Here is a 17,420-nt window from a genome sequence, read left to right on the forward strand (position 1 = left end):
CTGAGCCTGGACTGTGGAGATTCTAAACACTGTACAAATTTATTTAAAATACATAATCTTGTAGTTACAGTAGGTGTATTTCACAGTATTTTAATTGTGCCCGATTAAGCTGTTAAAATGTGCAAACAAAGGCCTGAGGAAATGGCTCAGAGAGTAAAGTGCTTGTTGCATGAGCAGGAAATAAATCCTGCATGTGGATCCCCAACAGTCACGTGAAAGTAGATGTGGGAAGGCTTGCTGGCCAGCCAGTTCACTAGCCACTGGACAGTTCTAGGTGCAGGAAAAGATGCCATCTCAAAAAATAAGGTTAGAGAGCAATTGAAACTATAGCTGATATGGATAGTGTAAATTTTTCTCAATCACAAACATATATACACACCAACACTGCACAATGGATGACCATATCCAAATTTGTTCACCTCTGTTGATGGTATAAGCCACAACTAGATTGCTTTTTTTCAGAATTCAAATATATTTATTACAAAATAGTCTTCAAGTGGTTTGTGGTTGCTGATCCTAATTTTAGAGTGAACCATATTTAGATCATCCCTAAGGCTTTCAGCCTCTTTAGAACTATATTGAGGATGAGGCAGAAAGCTTAAACCTAAATGTTGTCTTAGCTACTATAACTACTTGTGTATTACCTGGCATCTTTACTGTGGCCTCCCAGTGTTAGGAGCATCCCTGGTCTGCATTCTCTAAAGCTCCTCCCTGGGATGCAGCTCTAGGGCCACAGAATTTTCCTGCTCCCCTGAGTCCAGGCAGCACCCCTCCCTGCTCTGTGCCCATTCTGTGTTGTTCAGTGAATAGATCCACAAAAAGTGTTCGTTTCCCAAATTACATTATTTTGTGCTTGGGTTTATTCATCTCTGGATCCTCAGAACATATCACAGTTTGGGATTTGTACTTTTCAACACAAGATTAATAAATGAATGAGCACACAACCATGCATTATAGTTTTATGCAAGCATGTTCTATAGGATTTCCAGATCAAAATGTTCATACAAGATTTAAAAAGTTTTGTTTCATACTTTTGCTGTATAGCAAATGTGTGCATATATGTGCAAGTTACTTGGATTCGGTCCACATGGCAGGGTGAACTTCACTAATACCTGCAATAAGTTTGGTCTTATTTTTCTATCCCTGGACTACAGAGAGAGAGAGAGAAAGAGAGAGAGAGAGAGAGAGAGAGAGAGAGAGAGAGAGAGAGAGAGAGAGAGAGAGAGAGAGAGAGAGACATAGAAACAGACACACAGACTCATATTCATACAGAAAGACACACAGACATATACACAGAGGCATACACACACAGGGAAACACACATGCATACATATATACACACAGAAAAAGACAGAGGAGGCAGATACACAGAGATATATAGAGATAAACACACAGATTCACATACATATAGAAAGTCACACAGACATACACAGAGGCACACAAACAGGGAAACACACAAGCATACACACACACACACACACACACACACACACACACACACACACACACATCTGGAGATGCATCCCATCCCTTCTCCAATGTGAAATGGTAAGGATGAGAGATGAAGCACAATGATGTGGAGAACAAGATCTCTATATTTTCTGTGCACTCATCTAGCCAACACAAAGTGAGGTTTGCAATTTTAATTGCCTCATCAATAAATCTCCTTTGGTTTCCTTGGATCTTTGGGGGGCAGTTGTGTGGGTTTGGGGTACTGACATAAAAGCTGCAATGTTGGAGGTAGACCCTAAGCTGGATAAACATGAAGGACCCTCAGGGTTCTGGGGCATGTGGAGACCCTCTGGTTGGAAATGAACTGGCATGTCTAAGATTCCTGCTGGTGTGGAGTAGGGACCAAGTAATGACCCGGCTTGTGAAATCAGCCCTCTGGGGCTGGCATGGGGTCATAAACCAAGCCAATTAAATTCTTAGAGGAAAATATAATTGTGCAAACTTCAAATGTTGAGTTGAAGTGTTCAACAGTAAGCTGTTCTTTTAACTGCCAGCTCAGGCTGAACCCACTACCTCTTCCTGTTCTGCTAGTAACTAGCAACCCACCAAGCTTGGGTTTCTGGGTATAGTAGGGACAAAGTCCTTTCCACACAGCTTTAATGTCCTAATGGGCAGAACTGAAGCATGGGCGATAATATAAAAACTATTTGGGGCTTAGAGTAGATTCTGGAGTGGGTAATGATTTTTTGGCTATGGAAATGGGGTGAGTATATTTTCCATGTGAGAACTAAATGACTTTTGGTTGGGCAGAGGGTAGATCATTATGTGACAGACTGTGTACTCCCAAGTCTCATATGTTGAGGACCTAATCCCTAATCCCTGGTGCCTTGGAATGTGACTATATTTGGAGATTGGCCAATTAAAGATGTAATTGAGGAAAAATGAGTTCATGTGGTGGCTTCTAATCAGATATAAATGGTGTCTTTATAGAGAGAGGAGACCAGGGCACCCCTTTGTACATGTACAGAGGAAAGACCATGTGAGATCAGAGCAAGGGGGTGACCATCTGCAAGCTAAGATACGTGCTCTCACAGGAAGCCAGCCCACTCACCCCTGTTCTTGCATCCACAGCTTGCAGAACTATGAGAAATAAGTTTCTGTGTGTAAGGCACCCAATTGGTGAGTATTTGTTATCACAGCCTTAAGACACTAACATACTCACTTAGTCCAAAAAGATTTAATTAATGGGTAACATGGAGGAGAGGATTGAAGAAAAAAAAAATCTGAGTAAGAAAGTGAATTATATAGACTGAGGAAAAACATCATAGTAAAATTGAATGCCGTAAAGAGCTATAAATAATACACAAATTTCCATGAAAAGGTTCAGGGTCTCTTCACTAGGCTGTGCAAAATGGACTCTGAGGCTCAGACTTGGATCAGTGATGTGGGAAAGGGCTGGACAGGACCCAGTGCACAGCACCTGCCTAAGGTTGGTTTCCATCCTTGGGGTTGCCAAAGATGAAAGAGCTAAGGGGAGGGGCCCTCAGACTTCCCTGAGGTCAGATTTTAGTCTCCCCATTATCTCCTTAGCTCCACCACAGCTCCGTAGTTAAGGCATTTGAACCTTCGCTAGACTCTAAATTCCGGTTTTTCCTTTAGCTCAATAATCTCTCTACACAAACATGGTGGCTTCTGGCAGAATCCTTGCAAATCCCCTGTTCTGCGCAGTGGTTACTCTACTTATCAGTCAAAAGCATTTTTTAGACTGCTGTAACTGGTCTCTCTTGGCCCTGTCAGCTGCAGGCAGGTAAGAGAGCCAACTCTGGTGGCTGGGGCCCCAAGTGCAAGCAAAGGCTCCTGGGTGCTTACGCAGAAGACTCGGGAATTTGGGAGAAACTGCTCAGCTCCAGAATTCAGTGGGTCTCAGGTTGGGTTGCCAGGGCTGAGGTCACATGTGTGACCTTTTTTCCATTTTCACAGCACAGCCTCCTCCCCTCTCACTCAAGACAAAAACTCATAAAAGCGCGCCAGGGAAATATGATTTTTTTTCACACTTCACAAAGCTGTCAAAAAGCCTACGATCGCCAGTTTTGCTTTTAACTTGCAAAAACCTTTCACACAGCTCCAGCCCAGCTCCGAATCTGGTGGCCAAACAGGAAACAGTAGATCTGTTGTTGGAGAAGATGGTGTGGACTTCAGACGGAGTTCTGCAGGGTGTTGCTCATGTTCAGAAGAGCAAGAAGCCCTGGCTTCTGCAGGGATGACCTTCATGCCAGAGGGTGTCTGTGTGTGTGTGTGTGTGTGTGTGTGTGTGTGTGTGTGTGTGTGTGTGTGTGTGTGAAAAAGCACAGAAGCACATTTCAAATTTCCACGTGGGAATGTCTGTGTGTGTTGACTGACACAATCATCTTGCCTCTTGAATCTAAGCTACATTTCACCTGCATGTTGCAAATGGGACTGCTAGCAAACAATTCAGTAACAGGTTTGGGAACGTAGGCTGGTAGGTCTGATCTCAATATCTTTGAGGCTTTGACACACAATTCTCAGTCCTCACTGCTTGTCCTGGGTCTTGATAGACCTTCCTTTTTGTAGCCTTCTCTATGCCAACTCTAAGAATGCTTAATTAATTGCATCTCCCCATGGTCCTTTCCCCTTCTCTGTTGAAAATCACCATCAGTGATTTGTAAAATGTGGTGCCTGGGCCAGCAAGTGTCGCAGCACCTGAAGACTTCCTAGAAAGACCGATCTTCTGGCTTAACCCTGTGCTGTCTGAAACAGTGAGTCAGTACACTAACTGTGACTTGGTTTTCTGTGCTTGGACCTGCTCCGCAAGAAGGCTTCGGTGTTATTGTTCAGCTTTTATGAGGACAGAATGGAGCTGAGAGAAGGGCACTGAAGAGAGTGTCATTGGCTGCCTGGCCAAGTGCTGGCCAAGCCCTCCTTGTGCTTATTGCTCAACCCAGAGAGACAAACTCTTACACCTCATTTTTTCTCCATTCCCAAACTCTAGTAAGGCTTAGGAGTCATTGCAGAAGATGGGCTGACAGATGGTGGCTGACTAAAAGGAAGCCGTGTTTCCCAGACATGTTAGGGACCTGCACAAATGAACTCACAGCAGTTGGGACACCTTGCCAGACCTGTACATGCTTAGCCAGACAAAATCCAAGCATGGAGAGGGGAGGTGGCAGCTTAGACAGTGTTCGAAGAAAACTAAGGCCTTAAAGCTTTGAGTCTCAGTTCCACTTACCTAGAAGCTGTGACCTTCGGGCAGTTACTTAACTTCTCTGAACCTCAGAATCAACAAATGCAGCATGAAGGTAATACTACCTACCTTATAGGCTTATTGTGAAGATTGTAGATAGAAAAGGCTTAGTATAAAGCTCAGTGATGAGGTGGTAAATTATTACCTACATGGTGGGATTGTTGAGAAAGGCAAAGATAACAAAGATCAAACTTCTAGCATGCCATGTGCTCTTAAGAGGTGACAGTCAGCCAGGCAGTGGTGCACACTTTTAATCCCAGCACTAGGGAGGCAGAAGCAGGCAGATCTCTGAGTTGGAGGCCAGCTTGGTTTGTAGATAGAGTTCCAGGACAGCCAGGGCTACACACAGAAACCCTGTCTCGAAAAACAAAATGGAAGGAAAGAAGGAAGGAAGGAAGGAAGGAAGGAAGGAAGGGAGGGAGGGAGGGAGGGAGGGAGGGAGGGAGGGAGGGAGGGAGGGAGGAAGGAAGGAAGGAAGGAAGAAAGAAAGGCAGAAATGGCAGCTTATTTTTGTTAGTAAGTACATTTCATTCAGTGTTGTTGGCTGTGATGTCATCTTCCAAGCAAGCCAATTGGATGGTGGCTGGGAGAGCTACAAGTAGAAGGAAGACAGGTAAGCAGAAAGGGTTATGGACAACTCAGCTTCCCATACTTGAGTACACTTAGAGCAGCTCAGTGAGTATAGAGACACACTAAGAGCTTCACCGTCTGGGCCTTCCTTAGTCCTTTGCCCCTCCCCCCCCAGCCCTCTGTCTGTCTGTCTTGTCTCCCCTCTCCTCTTCTCTCCTTGATCTCCTGACCTTCCTGCCACCACCTCCCCAGTGATGAGATCACAGGCAAGAGCCACCAGAGCTGGCTTTTAACTCCCTTTGAAAGGATGAATTTGGGGAAACAGTAGCATAGTAACTAAAGGATGTGACATGTAGGTGACATTTCACAGAGGGTGTTTGCAGATTTTACTAGAAAGGTCACAAGCAAAATACAATGGGGCCTAAACTGAATTTGTTCTCTCCACTGTGTTGCAATCAAACTTGGTGTTGTTGAATGCACCCCCTTTTCTGACCATGGACTGCAGTCCTAGACTGTCCAGGGAAAATTTGGCAATCCTACACCATCCACTTTTGTCCAAGTACAGACTCACAACCTAACATCGGCCCATGACTTAGTTAGGGTTTCTATTGCTGTGAAGAGACACCATAACCACAGCAACTCTTATAAAGGAAAACATTTAATTGAGGTAATGGCTTACAGTTTTTGAGGCTTAATCCATTATCATTGTGGTGGGACATGGCAGCAAGCAGGCAGACATGGTGCTGGAAAGGAGCTGAAAATTCTACGTCTTGCAGGTAACAGGAAGTGAACTGAGACACTCAGCAGTATCTTGAGCATATATGAGACCCCAAAGCCTCAACAGTGACACACTTCCTCCACAAAGCCACACCTACTCCAACAAAGCCACACCTCCTAATAGTGCCTCCCTTCGGGGGCCATTTCTTTCGAACCACCACAGTTCGCTTACTTTTTTTGTTTTCGTTTTTGATAAAATCTTAGTAAGGTTTAATCCAAGTCAAATACACAGAACTAAGAAAATAGCTTTGAATCAAAAATCTTCACTGAAAAAATAACTGTATTTATTACAGAGCCAACTTACTCCCTAGATTTTTGAGAAAAATACGTTAATAACTAGAGTATTTAGGCTTGTGGGTTTCCTTTCTAAAGGAAGAAGAAGAATGTGCAAAGTCCTTTTGAATCGCCAGAGAGACAACTTGGAATTTGCAAAATTGGTTATTACTAAACCTCCCAAGGAAGCGATTTCCCACATACTCTAATCGTCTGATCATTCTGAGCAGTAAGCTGATGAAGTGAGGCGAGGGCTGAGTGGGTCTGCTTCCCCGTGCTCTCTACAGGTATCCAGATGCCCCCGCTCTCCACAGACCAACAGCCGGGCTTTACAGTGTGGGGCAGGAGTGTCTGCATCTGTCTCTGTTACTGTGGAAAGACTCCTGTGCTATCTAGAGCTAACACAGGATGATGCTGCTTGTAGCAACTTCCTGCCAAGTCGTGCTACCATCTTCAGACTGGCAGGAGCAAGTCTTTTCAATAGCCCAATGACTTGGAAGAACCTGAACGGAGGAGGAGGAGGCGACCCTGTCCTGGATGTTCTCTCCAGCCCCTGGTTCCTTTTCTCTGCCAGTCCACTAGTTCTGGGTTTCAGCTCAGCGGTTACAGACTGTGCTCAGATTTGGCTGCTTGTATGTTTATACGGTTTTTTTTTTAATTCTTTGTGGATTTCACATCATGCATTCTGACCCCACTTATCTCCTAGTCCCCTCGTACCTCCCTCTGCCCTTGCAACCTCCCCCCATTCCCCACCAAAATAAAAATTTAAAAGAAAACCCCAAAAACCGAACCAAATAAACAAACAAAAAAAGGGAGGGGGTGGGAAAAGAACCTTGTCGTGGAAGCTGTAGTGTGGCCTAGTGAGTCACACAGTTAACTCTTTAGTCCATTCATCTTTACTTGTAAGTTCATTGCTACAAGTCATTGGTCTGGTTCGAGGCCTCTGGCTTCTGCTACACCATCGATAATGGGCTCTCACTGGGACCCCTCTTGGATATCCTGTTGATGTCCTGTGTGGTGGAGATCTTGCAGTTTTGGATCTATAGGATCATCCACTTCACATGCTCCGACAGTTCATAGAGAGGCGGATGTTGGGATGGGCCAACTCATAGCCCTGGTTCTGGGCCTGGGTGGTAGCTGCGTTGGTCAGCCTGTCAGCTTTGCCTCCCTTCTACAGCCAAGCATATTCCCTGTCACATTGCATCTTACTTGCCTGATCCCCACCCTACCGGAAGTAAGCGGCTATGTGTGGCTCAGGAGCCTTGGCTTTTCCAGTAAACAGAAATCTAATTAGCAATTGTGTTTCACAGTCTTTCCTGTTTCAGGATGCTTAAGGGTCATTCATTTCCTCTGAAGACCACTACATATGTATGCACATACTCATTGTACCCTCTGTGGAATATAAATAACTACCATCTAAAGTACAGTTTCTCCTTCATTGTTTTGTATCCCTATATTGTGCTTTACATGACAAAAAAAATTCTCCCTATTAGCTGCCATGGAATGTTTACTACTTTACCTGCTTTAAAGATGAAAAATACCATTTATTTGTCTTCTCATAGTTGTGTTAAAGCAGAAAACAAACCAGAAGCACTGTGTTTTCTTAAAGCTAATCTAACCTTTTGAAATGGTTTTAATCATTATGTTTATTCACTCACTTTTTGTACAGGCATGTGAATGTACACACACACACACACACACACACACACACACACACACACACACACAGGGAGGTTAGAGAAGTCAATTCTTTCCCTCCTCCACCTGGTTTCAGGGCTCAAACCCAGATCATCAGGCCTAGGGGCCAGTACTTTTATCCACTGAGCCATCTTGCTGGCTTCCCTTTTAAAGTTCTTACTCTAAGCTATTAGCTGAATATGTATTTGTAGGTGGCATAAATATGAACTTGAACTTGGATCAAACAAGTACAAACAAGGTTAAGAGCGTCACTTCTGAAAACACTATGTATTCTATTCACAGACCCGTGAACACTTGGTAACATTTCTATTGGGCTATATTCACTACTGCCCCTCTAGGCCCTCTGAAGAAACTCCACTTCTCACCCTACAGGTTCTGGGGATAACAATAAAGATGTAGTACCAGATACATTAGATATGATGTGTGTTTGATAATCCCATAGCTTCATGAGATGTCTGTTGTACATCTGAAGAAACACCGGGCGCCGAGTATTTCCCCAGTGCACACCACTGCCAGCGGGCAGGGAAGAGAGGAGACAGCCTTGCTCTGGAACTTGCATTCCCAGCCTTCCTCTCTAAGGCCTACCTAACCTCAGCTTGGGCTTTCAGCAGGAGGGTGCAGGAGCGTGCAGGAAACGGGGAGGAGCCGAGCAGCTGTATCTGGTTTCACTCCTCCCCTGAAACTCCAGTAAAAACAACAGTAAAGGGATTTCTTTTAAAGACACATTCGGAAAGTGGGGAGTAGGATACGAGATGGTAACCATCAAGTTGAGGAAGCTGGACACAGGACATGGGAGTTGAGACTGAGCATGAATGCAAATGGGGAACCTCCCTGTGACTAATGAAAGCCCTGGGACTGGCCTTGCCTCCATGGCTGGTGATACTCACTGGGCTGGGAGCAAGGGAAGGAAGAGTAGAACCCGCTGACAAACTGATTCTAGATCCACCTGGAAGTTTTCTCCAAACTCCTGTTTTCCTCAACATTGAAGCATTCTTTCTGTGGATGAAAGAATCATTTCAATCATCCAAACCCAGAGTTTTAAATGACAGCTTCAATTCCTTTAATAAATACCGTTTCACACTCACGAGAATGGTTAAAATGTAAGGCTGACAGAGACAAGTGTTAGTGGAATACTAAAAAGACCAGAGCTCTTGTATTATGCTTGTAGACGTATAAAATAGTCACACTGCTTTTGGAGAACTGTTGGGGGAGTTTTCTGGAAATTTAGACTTATATTCACCCTATTGTCAATCAATTTCACTCCCAGGTATTTATACCCAAAACATGAAAGTGCATGTCCATGAACAGATTACAGAAGAGTGCTTTTGTCAACTGTATTTGGATTTTCCAAAAGTTGGAAATCACCAGAATTTCCATCAACAGGAGAACAACAGAGACACACTGTAACCCTATAGGAAGACCCAATGATAAGAAGGCATGAATTACCAGTGCTGGTGACTATCTGATGGCTCTCAAAATACTGTGTTGAGCTACAGGTGCCAGGCAGAGCAGTGTGTTCTGCATGGTTGCTTTTTTGTTTTTGATTTTGTTTCTTTTTTGAGACAGGGTTTCTCTGTGTAGTTTTGGAGCCTTTCCTGAACTCACAGAGATCTGCCTGCCTCTGCCTACCAAGTGCTGGGATTAAAGGCATGAGCCAATACTGCCTGGCTGCCTATGTGGTTGCTTTTAACCTGAAGCCCAAGGATCAAGCAAAGCTACTCTAGGGATAGAGTCAGACTATCTGTCTCTATGATAGAAGCAAAGGGTGGCCAGGAAGGAGTGTGCAGGGATCTGCTCGGGTGATAGAAATTTTGAATATCTTGTTAAAGGTAGTGTTTTCATAAGTATGCAAATGTGCCCAAGCTCATCAGATGGAATGCCAGTGATGGGTGCTTTGTGTTGTATACAATTGTATATATATTCAATGGTTTTAAAATGCTGTGTGATGTTTAATATTAACTTGACAAGTTCTAGAATCCTCTAGTAGAGAAGTTTCTCAGCCTGTCTGTGAGGGAGCTTCTAGATGGGACGCGAAGGCCCACTCTAATTGTGGGCAGCATCACTCTGTGGGCTGGAGCTTCAGAATGAACGAAAAGAAGGAAGTGACTACACACCAGCATTTGTTATTCTCTACTTCCCGACTCTGAATGTAATGTGACCAGCTGCCTTATATGCTTACTATCATACCTTCTGTACCATGATGGACTGCACCCTTCAACTGTGAGCCAAAAGAAACCCTCCCTTCATTCCTTCTTTGACTTTACTCAGGCCTTCTGCCACAGCAAAAAAAAGTAACTAATTCATACTGGTAGCAAAATAATACATGTGCCTAGAGATTTTACCTAAAATAATAAAAAAATTGTTATGCTTTAGAAACTTCCCAGGAGCTTTATACAAACCAATTAATTCAGTCTTTGTGTTTCCTTGAGTTGACATTTGTAATACACCAAATTTACAGCCAAGGAAATGAGGCCATAAAGTAAGAAACATGCCCAACATTGCTCAGTGAGTCAGAAGCAGAGCTGGGATTTGAACCCAGGAACACATCTTCAGATTTTATAAACTATGCTACAGCACTGTGTGGCCCCTTGATGGCTGAGAAGTTGGAAAGGTAGTAAAAAAAAAATAAGGCTGAAAGTCCAGACACTCAAATAATGAATCTGACAATGGAGCTCCTTCTGGCAAGTTTTGCTGGAGTAGAATTTGGACAGCTCTTAAGGACTGGGCTCTTGACATCTGTGACTGAGACAAAGGGGTAAGCATGTTATTTTTCTCCTTCTTCTTTGATAGCAGATGCCCTTATTTGTTCAGGGTGAGTAGAAGCCTGGCTAATATCTTCTCAAGTGCCCTCACAATGATAAGTCAAACGACACACTCCAACTTAAAAGAAAGTATAAGGATAAGCTTGCCACTGTTTTAGTTAAGTTTGGGCCCTATGGACACAATCTTCCTGTCTGGGACTTCAACATGAGGCTGAATGTAAAGTTACCATATTTCAAGCAAGAGGTTGAAAATTATATGCTAAGAATGTAAGAGCAAAAATAAGAAGTTCAGGTCCTTGCTTCCCTGGGAGCCCCTACCTTAGTCCAGGATGGCTTATCACAGGGCTTCTTGGAACATGAGAGTCAGAGAGCTCTTAGGTAAAACCACTGCATTTGGGGTTCCTGTTAAAGTAGATGAATGGCATACTTGACTTCTCTTCTATGCAGGTAGTAATAAAGCTTGTGAACAGGCAGCGGATAAGTGACCACCTCTGCAAGTCAGCTGAACACATGTTCCTTATACTTCTCTGCCATAGAGTTTGTAATGAAGAGGCACTTGTGTGCACTAGTTTCAATAAGTTACAAAAGAAGTTTTCTGCTAACATTTTATGCCTGAAATAATGAGGTAGATGTTTGATAAATTTTCTGTCTGAACCATGTCTAATGGTTGACATTTATTTTACCTTCTCTCTTTTTCAAAGCCAGTTTGTCTATGGAAATGCTTGGTACTCACTGGGCATTTACCCCACTGATCAATGTTCTAAATGCTATATATTGTTCAACTCCATGCTCTCAAAAGTTATTTGCAGGGTCATCTTTGTTAGAAATATTTAATGAAAGCCAGGTGGAGTGGCATGAGCCTTTAATCCCAGCACTCAGAGGCAGGTGCATCTTTATAAGTTTAAGGCTACCCTAGTCTACATAGTGAGTTCCAGGACAGCCAGAACTATAGTGAGACCCTGTTGTAGATGAATTTCTAAATAGTCTTATTAAATAAAAAACACAGAGCCAGAAATTCTGGTTAAAGCCCAAGAGAAAGATCAGAGGAATAGGACAAACCACGAGCTAACCTCACCTCCCCAACTCCACAGCTTCCAAAGACAGCTTCTTCCTGTATACTCACATTTATATGCCTTTTCTGTTCTGTTCTCTCATTGGCTCTCTTAGCCCAGCTACATCACTTCCTCTTCCTACACAGCTTCTGTTTGTCTGTACAGACTTCCAGACCTCTACGGTTGGTACTGGGATTAAAACTGTGTGTCACCATGCTTGGCTCTGTTCTCTAGAGTGGCCCTGGACACATAGAGATCCTGCCTGCTAAGTGATAGGATTAAGGGCATGTGCTGCTGCTGCCTGACTTCTTTGTTTACTTACAATGGCTAGGATTTCCCCCTCTTATCTCCAGGCAAGCTTTATTTATTAAAACACAAATAAAATATCACCACATTTCAGCACAAATAAAATATCACCACATTTCCCCTTTATTGTCTAATAAAAATAAAAAATAAAAAGAAGTTATAACTAATATAAGAAAAACTACATACAATAAGTACAATAACTATATATAATATAAACAAGCAATAAATACAACTATATAGTTATAATTATAATTTCCCTTGGTTATGATAAAAGATAAATTAGATATGAAACTTTAGATTCACAAATAGAGGATAGATGATAGACTATTTTCTTTAATTTTACAAAACACAAATGGACTAGATATTAAAACTGTAATTCTTGCTTGATAACTATTCTATTATATGTAATTTTACTAGGTTAAAGTTAAAATGTTCCTTTTTCTTTAGACAGAAAAGAGCAAGTGCTGTGGGATGTCATTCTGTATGCTATGAATATGTGTTGCTCTGATTGGTTGATAAATAAAACGCTGATTGGCCAGTAGCCAGGCAGGAAGTATAGACGGGGCGAGCAGGTGAGGAGAATTCTGGGAAGAGGAAGGACTGATTCAGGAGTCGCCAGCCAGACATAGAGGAAGAACGATGACAAGGCAGAACTGAGAAAAGGTACCAAGCCACATGGCTAAACATAAATAGGAATTGTGAGCTAATTTAAGTGCAAGAGCTAGTCAGTATTAAGCCTGAGCTAATGGCCAATCAGTGTCTTATTTATCAACCAATCAGAGCAACACATATTCGTACCATACAGAATAATATCATACAGCACCCTGTCTCATAAAAAAAAAACAAAACAAAACGAAAATCAAAGAAAAAGAGAAATATTTAACATCAGTGCCTTAATATGAATATTTTATAAAAATTAATCAGAATGATTAAGCAACAATATAAGGCAGCAAGCCAGGGTTTGCAATTTACAGTCAGACACCAAGTCTTCCCTGCATTTCTCATGATCCAGACTTCCAGCTGTTACCTAGGACATGGCCAAAGGCTGACAGAAATTTAAAGTTGATGACAACCATAAATTTTGTCTTCAAAACTGGAAAGAAATTTTAAAAACATTATCATCTGATGCACTAAATCTCTTAATGGTCTGGACATTTTTTGTCATTGTCTAGAGATGAAATTTAGAGACTTGGCAGATACAATATTAAGCTTTGTGCAGAAAGGATGTTGCAAGGAAAATGGTTTCTTGTAAATCAAGCCATTAATCAAAGAATTGTGGCTTCTTAATTATGGTGGTTTAACTAAGAATGCTCTCCATAGGCTCATATATTTGAATGCTTTGTCACCAGGGAGTGGCACTTTTTGAAGGATTAGAAGGATCAGGAAGTGTGGCTTTCTTGGAGTAGGTGTGAACTTGGAGGAAGTGTGTCACTGAGAGGTGGATTTTGAGGCTTCAAAAGCTCAAGCCAGGTCCAGTGTCTTTCTCTTCCTCTCCAAACCTGTAGATCAGGATGTAGCTTTCAGCTACTGCTCCAGAGCCATGTGTGCCGCCATGCTCCCTACCACAATGATAAGGGACTAAACCTCTAAAACTGTAAGCAAGCCCTCAATTAAATACTTTCTTTTTTTAAGAGTTGCCTTGGAAAATGGGATATTTGAGCTGGAACAGAGACAGAATGGGAGAACAAGGAAATAGATACCATGGTAGATGGAGACATTATGGAAATAGGGAGAAACAGGTTGCTAGGGAAGTTCCCAGGAATCCACAAGGATGACTTCACCTTAGACTACTAGCAATAGTGGAGAGGGTGCCTGAACTGGCCTACTCTGGTAATCAGATTGGTGAATACACTAACTGTCATCACAGGGCCTTCATCCAGTAACTGAGATGCAGAGGTCCATGGCTGGGGACCAGCCCAAGCCCTAAGTGTCCAGTTGATGAGAGAGAGGGGGAATTCTATGAGCAAAGGACATCGAGATTGTGATGGGAAAACATACAGAGACAACCAGGCCAAACTGGTAGGAACTCATAAACTGTGGACCAATAGCTGTGGAGCTCCCATGGGACTGGACTTGGCCCTCTACATAGGCGAGACAGTTGTTTAGCTTGAGCTGTTTGGGGTGGTGGTGGCAGTGGGATTGGGATCCCTTCCTGGTGCATAAACGGGCCTTTTGGAGCCCAGTTCCTATGGTAGGACACCTTGTGCAGCCTTGGTGCAGGGGAGGGGCTTGGACAAAAAAAAAATTAGAGTTGCCTTGGTCGTGGTGTCTCTTCACAGCAGTAGAACAGTAACAAGACACTAACGTACCTAAGACAACATAAACATTTTTTTCCTATGATTCAGTTTAGGGTAGTTAGAACATTTCTATCTGCAATGAAACATGAGAAAGGTTTACACAAGGATATAAAAGGCTGCATTACAGAGCCCAATGAACAATTTGTGTTTCCTTATTTTCAAAAAGCAGAAGTGAAAGCTGATCCTCATCTAGCAATATTGAGAATTTGGGATTGAAGCAATGATATAGAAATAAAGTTTGTGTTAGCTTTTGGTTTCTGGGCCACTTTGGACCATTGTGTCCTATCATTTCTGGACAAAGCATTTGAAACCATGGGTATACACTATCTGGACAAGCAGGAAGAAGAGGGCATTGGCACTGGCTAACTACAGTGCTGGAAAGTCACGGGGCAGTTTAGCCAGCTGGACCTGTGGAACAGAGCCAGCAAAGCAGAGCCTTCAGGCCTTGCGGGGAGTTTCCAAACAATCAAGTGTCTTTCAGTGGGCTGAAAGTGGGTATCTGCTTTTGTTACTTTGTACCTTTGCTCTTCTGCCTTACTTGCTGCTTTGTAGAGTTGTTGAAACACTTATGGCCTCAGTGTTAACAGCCCCACTCCTGTTGAAAAAATAGCTGGCAATGTTCTCATTAGTAAAGCAGGAATGGACTCAAAGGTGTCTGCATTGAGCCTGGAGCCAAGGCCACATTCCCAGTCAAAGAATAGCCTGTGTAGCCAAGGAGCTTGGGAACTTGCTTAATGCTGTTGTGGCTACGATTGACTTTTAGGCTCTGGCTAAAATTAGACCATGAACTAATAGATGAGACTCAAGACAGAAGAGAGAACCCATGTACCTGAAAATACAGAATGGAACTAAATAAATGTGGCTAAAAAAAAATCTTAAAATGAGGAAAACAATTCAGCAAAATAATGAAGCACAAAATAAATATCCCAAATAACATTTCTTATGTGATCAGTAACTAGCTAGAAAGTGCTACCCACAATGAACTAAGACTTGCAAAGGCCAGGACCATCTAACAAAAATGAGACTTTTATGAAAGAAGCCATAAAAATAATTTGAAAGATAGGAGATGTTTCTGAATAAGGAGACTCAGCATTAAAAATGAATTCTTATTTGCCAATCAAAATTTAAAACCTTTTTAGCTTAACAGAATGATTCTAACATTGAGCTAGGTAATAAAAATAGAGATGAGAACGGCTTATAAAACCTTGAACAAAGGGAATATTGAAGTCAGACTCACACTACCATAGAGTAAAATATAATATAGGACCCTGGTGATTAAAGCCACATGGTATTGGCAAAGAATTGACAGATCAATGAAACACAGTGGATAACTTTGAAACAGACTCCAGTATGTAGAAAAACATATAATAAAGGAAATGTCATAAACCAAAGGGGAGGGCCTTTTCTTCCAGCAAATAAGATCGAGAGCTCTAATAACCTTCAGAGAAAAGCAAAATCCTCAGAGAAGAAGAAACATGACTAGTGAATAAGCACATGTGAAGATGCCAGGCCTTGCTTGGGAAGTGAGAAAATCCAGTTCGAGGCCACACAGATATGTCTCTTAATGCCACTAGACTGGCCAACATTAGCAAACCTGGATTCTGGAAGAAACATGGATGAAGCCAAAACTTTACATTTTGCCAGTTTGTGTGCCTGTTCCTCCACTCATGTTGAAATTTTCACTATCCTTTAAACTTGAAGACTCATATTCTGTACAGCATAATACCTTCAGTCCTCAAAATAGATGTCGTAGGAATTCTTCGTGGGCACTAGATTTGTGTAAAATGTTCTTAGCAACATGGTTGATACTGGTGAAACAGTAAGCAATCAAAATATTCATTGACAATAAAGTAAAAAGCAAAACATGCCATATTTACAAAATGAAATTGTATGTACTGGTGAAACTAAATGGGCAAAATCACAGATGATAAGTAAAAAGAAAACTTTTGAGGAAAAAAACCCACAAACTATCAGATTTTGTATGGTAATATTCTTGTAAAGTTCTAAGATCAGTGAAAGTAAATACGTTTAGATGAGATCGTGTGTGGCAGAACTTGTGTGTGTGTGTGTGTGTGTGTGTGTGTGTGTGTTTGTATGGTGTGCTGCATGCTTACTCATGTTTACATATATACCAGTGCACATATGTGTAGGTGCATGGGTATATTTCAGTGGTTGAGTGCCTTCCTTGATCTCTGTCTACTTTATTTACTGAGGCAACGTCTCTTACTGAACCCAGAGCTCATAGATTTAACAGTCTAGCCAGCCAGCTTGCCCTGGAGCATCCTCTTTCTCCTACTCCAATTCGTTGGAATTATAAAAGCCTACCATGCTTGCCCAGTACTGCTTAAGATCCAAACTCTAGTGCTTGTGGTTACATCATAAACACTTTATCCACTGAATCATTTTCCCAGCCCAGATAGAACTAATTTTTAAGCATAGTATGATTGGAGCTGACACTTTTTTGTCCTGAGAAATGGCCTTACATATTGTTGGATATTCAGTCCCACCCTCCATGCTATCAGCAGCCTTGGTCTTTAAGCTTCCACCAAAACTTCCAGACAGTATAGATGGAATGTCATGAAAGGGATAAAACTGTCCAGAATGAGAGTCCCTTGGAGAGGGCTGGAATCAAGAAGCAAGACAGGGAGAGGGTAGAGGAAGAACAAGGAGAATCCAAGTTACTATAGCCCTCTGATTCCCAGTGGGATTTGTAGATTCATGCACAATACTTCCTATGACACTTTATTTTTTTATATTATATATATTTATTGTTTCCTATATATATACCAATTGGTTGTTCAGTGCCAAATGGCCAGCCCTGAAATGTACATACAAGCAACACTATATGGACTGATTAGGTTATATTTAGGTGTGTGTGTGTGTGTGTTACATGCATACATACATATATGCATGTGAAAATAAATAATGAAAAAAAGGCCTGTGAATTTGAAGGAGGCCAGGGAATGGTATA

Source organism: Peromyscus maniculatus, chromosome 7 (assembly GCF_049852395.1).
Source record: "Peromyscus maniculatus bairdii isolate BWxNUB_F1_BW_parent chromosome 7, HU_Pman_BW_mat_3.1, whole genome shotgun sequence".
Classification (NCBI taxonomy): Eukaryota; Metazoa; Chordata; class Mammalia; order Rodentia; family Cricetidae; genus Peromyscus; species Peromyscus maniculatus.